At 51.7% G+C, this 3,835-nt stretch overlaps 1 pseudogene; it reads left to right on the forward strand.

Moving 5' to 3' along the window:
- The first annotated feature begins 1,001 nt into the window (after nucleotides 1-1,001).
- LOC118640689 lies at nucleotides 1,002-3,459 on the forward strand (annotated as a pseudogene).
- The last annotated feature ends 376 nt before the right edge of the window (nucleotides 3,460-3,835 follow it).

Consider the following 3,835-nt stretch of genomic DNA (forward strand, 5'->3'; position numbering starts at 1 on the left):
TCCATTCAGGGTTGTGACCCCAGGGAGCAGCAACCCTGGGCTGTGCAGACTCAGGTTGTAGCTTTGGCTGGCGGCAGGGCCCGGCCTGGCCCAGACACCCATGAAATCTGCCCCGCAGGACACAATTCACTGGTGGGTTTGGGGAGGAAGAAATCTTGTTACCCAAGGTGTCCCGGACCCCTCCAACCCTACCAAGCGCTCAGGCCACCAGGAAGAGGTCTCTAAGGGTAAAAGCCAAGCTTCCTGCCAAGCCCCTTCTTCAATCCTGGCCTCTTGAGTGGCCCCTGAAGATCAGAGCACTGGCAACCTGGCCCTTTCATTGACAGAAAGGGAGGCCTTTCTCTAAACCCCCTCCCCCCTTTTAAAGTAGGACCGGAAAAGAGAATGGCAAAGGTTTAGTGAAAGGATCCCGCCTCGCCATGGTCTCTAGTCCACTCTTCCCAGAGGCCAGCGCGGTGAGCCGCATTAGCACCCTGGACAGCGCATCCAGGCCCTGAGGAGGAGCCGGGCCGCTCTGGCCTAGCCTGCTGCGGGAGCTCGCCTGCACGCCTCCCACCCACTCACTCCGACTCCAGCTCTTGGGTACAGTCTGACTCTCACCCTCATGATTCAGCTCCCTCCCGCTCCCATTTTTGGCTCCACCGCCCCCTGATCCATCCGCAGGGGGTTTCCTCACCTTCAAAATCATTGGGGCTCTCAGAGCTTTCCCCTCTCCTGTCTGAGAATCCGCCCTTCCCTTCCCTATTTAACATTCACAGCTTTCAGAGCCTTGCCTAGTCTAGAAACCCTAAGTAACTCTAATACACACACACACACACACACACACACACACACGTGCGCACGCACATTCAGACACGCACGTTTTCTGCCCCTGAGTGAAACTCACCTTCTGTCCCGCGGCCACGCAGGTCCCCGCGCGGTGCCCTCCTCCTTCCACACACACGCACGCGCTCAGGACCGAGCCTAGGGCAGCTCCCGGACACTTCGCACTCGGAGGCGATCTGCTCCAATCTCGCAGCGCCAATGGCATCTCCTGGCTCCAGCTTTTGGTCCTTCGGGTCTGAAGATGGCTTTGGGGATCCCGAGAACCTCGGCACAGGTAGGAGAATCAGGACCTGCAGCAGGCGAGCTGTGAGGGTGGACTGGGGTTTGCAGAGCTAGGGAAGACGAAGGAGGTTTTCCACCTGCAACAGGAAACTTTGGTGGCTTTGCCCTGCTCTCCAGGTAGGTTCCTGATGGCCCAAGAGACCAAAACCCTACAGGTCTTTATCCCATAAGAAGACGCTCCAACAATCCTGGGCCTATTCCACGGAAGTCCGGGCGAGCCTTCCCATGACAGGCGCCTCCTCGACCCTCAATTCCGCGGGCCTGGGACACTGCCACCATCTTGGTGTCTGTACCTGGAATGGGACAGAGTACCAGTGTGGAAAGGAAAAATTGGAAAGGGGAGAAAAAACTTGGTTTAAAAGGAGAGGCTGCGAGGAAATGGACAGGCTCGGTGTCTAGGAAAACTCGCCCCAGCGAGCAGGTAGGGGAGGGAGTTTGCCTGAACCGACTGGCACTAGAAGGCAAGTGCAGGGGACCGCGATGTGGGCTTCTCCTTGGGAAAATAATTGGAAAACTGAGGGCCAGGCGAGATCGCCAAGCTCCCGCGCACCTCCCGCACGTGCCTGCGGTGCCAAACCCTGGGTAGCCCCTTCCTGCACCCCCGGTTTATTGGCGTTGTTCACATCGAACGAAATTTCACACGTCCGTCTGTCTGCTCTTCTCTTTCTGCCTCGCCGACCTTCTGCCTGCCTTTCCTTACAGCAGAGTCTGGTGTCAGGTGGCCCAGAAGTTCACGGGTGGCATCGGAAACAAGCTGTGGGGTGAGTGCCGGTGCCCAGGGGGAGGGAGGCGAACTGGGCGAGGTGCCTCAGGGCCGCGGTGCACAGCCCCCTTCTCAGCTCTGCATCCCCTGCAGTAGAGTCCATGTTACTTCGTCCAGGATGGGAGGGGGCTGGGGAGCCCAGCCCTTCGGCGGCTGAGCGAGATCCACATTCCTTGTCCTTGCCCAGCTCTGCTGTACGGAGACTCCCAGAAGCCGGCTGAGAGCGGCGGGAGCGAGCCCCCGAGGGCCACCTCCCGGAAGGCGGCCTGTGCCTGCAACCAGAAGCCCTGCACTGTCCCAAAGGGGATGTCAACTACGCGTTTCTACACTCGACAGGTAAAGGCGCCTCGCAGGGCACCCGGGAGCCACTGCCCCTCGCTCTGCCCCACCCACTGCCCCCAGGAAGAAACTGGCACCCTGGACCCTACCCCAAACTTCCAGGCAGAAGGCCAAGGCCAATCTTAAGATAATCTTCAACTAAAAATGAGACATGCAGGGCTTGCTCCCTGGGTCCGAGACTTGATCACAGTCCTTGCTCGGCGCTAGGAGCCCACGTCGGACCGGGGCTCTGGGCCTCCACGCTCTTCCTCTAGCGCCGCCCTTGGGGCTGCGAGCGGCCCAGGTGTCCCGCCGTGCGTAGAGCTCCTGGTCGGATTCTTTGAGCCTCTGAGGCCCCGTGCATAGAGCTCCTGGTCGGATTATTTGAGTCTCTGAGGCCTAGGGTGGGACTCTGTTCCCAGTTCAAAGAGCAAAGACTTTCTAAGTCTTTACATCCTAAGAGTAATTTGTAGCTGCAATTTCACAGAATTATTCTATTCACGTGAGAACTGCACGCGGTTTTGCTTCCTTGCTTTTACACACCTAGTTATCCAAACACGCGCGACACACACACACACACCACTTTGGAAATAGCGGGCCTTCCTAATTGGCCAGAGATCCTAATTTTGCATGTTCCAATTTGCCTGGTTTGCCCAAAGGCTTTCCACAAACATTTCTGACATGGATAATTTTCATAATCATTTAGGATGATTTACTGAGAAATAACATTTAGGACAAACTCTTGCCAAGATGCACACTCTCTTTTAAAAAGAAAGCAAGTAAGTTTTGAATTGAAATACAAGAATTCATTTGGGGTGAGTGGGTGGGGGAAACACTAAATTCTCTCATTTCTTCATCTTTGAGAAATGCTTCCCTTTTAAAGAAAACCCTCTGAGTTTCTACAAGATTTTTTTAAACACACAATCACTCAGTTCATAGAGAAATTGCTGGAGCAAGATCTTGCTTGGGTGTTTTCATAGCAAAATTAAAATGTGTCATTTTGAGTCCCTTCCTTTGACCTACTACCAGTCTGTGATGGAGAAAGACCCACCCTGGCGTTTCTACAGGATGTTATGAATATCTTGCTGCAGTACCTGGTGAAAAGTTTCCATAGATCAACCAAAGTGATTGATTTTCATTTCTCTAACGAGCTTCTTCAAGAAAATAATTGGGAACTGACAGACCAACCACAAAATTTGTAGGAAATTTTGATTCATTGCCAAACAACTCTAAAATATGCCATTAAAACAGTATTGTCCCATCAGAAATAATAAAGCTTTTTTCTTTCAAAATATTTTTCTATAATAATTTATTGTTTTGGGGGGTTACTGATATTTTCAAATTTATAAAACATTTTCATCATTTAAAAAAGTCATTATTAGAATGATTTAAATCAAAAGCATCCTTTACTATTAGTGCTCATGCTTCTGAATTGATGTCAGAAACATTACCTAATTATAAATTGTATTTTACATTGCACATATTTGGTCATGGAGGGTAACCACTGATGTAGACTCAACCATTTGTCAGCAGAGGCCAGTAGAAGTGACCCAACATGCAGAAAAAAAAGAGGAATATGGAAATGAATGCTCACAAAAACCTAATTCAAACAAAATACTAATGTAGTGCTGGTAATTTCCTTTGCAT

This window comes from Molossus molossus, unplaced genomic scaffold (assembly GCF_014108415.1).
Source record: "Molossus molossus isolate mMolMol1 unplaced genomic scaffold, mMolMol1.p scaffold_m16_p_1, whole genome shotgun sequence".
In the NCBI taxonomy this organism is placed as follows: domain Eukaryota; kingdom Metazoa; phylum Chordata; class Mammalia; order Chiroptera; family Molossidae; genus Molossus; species Molossus molossus.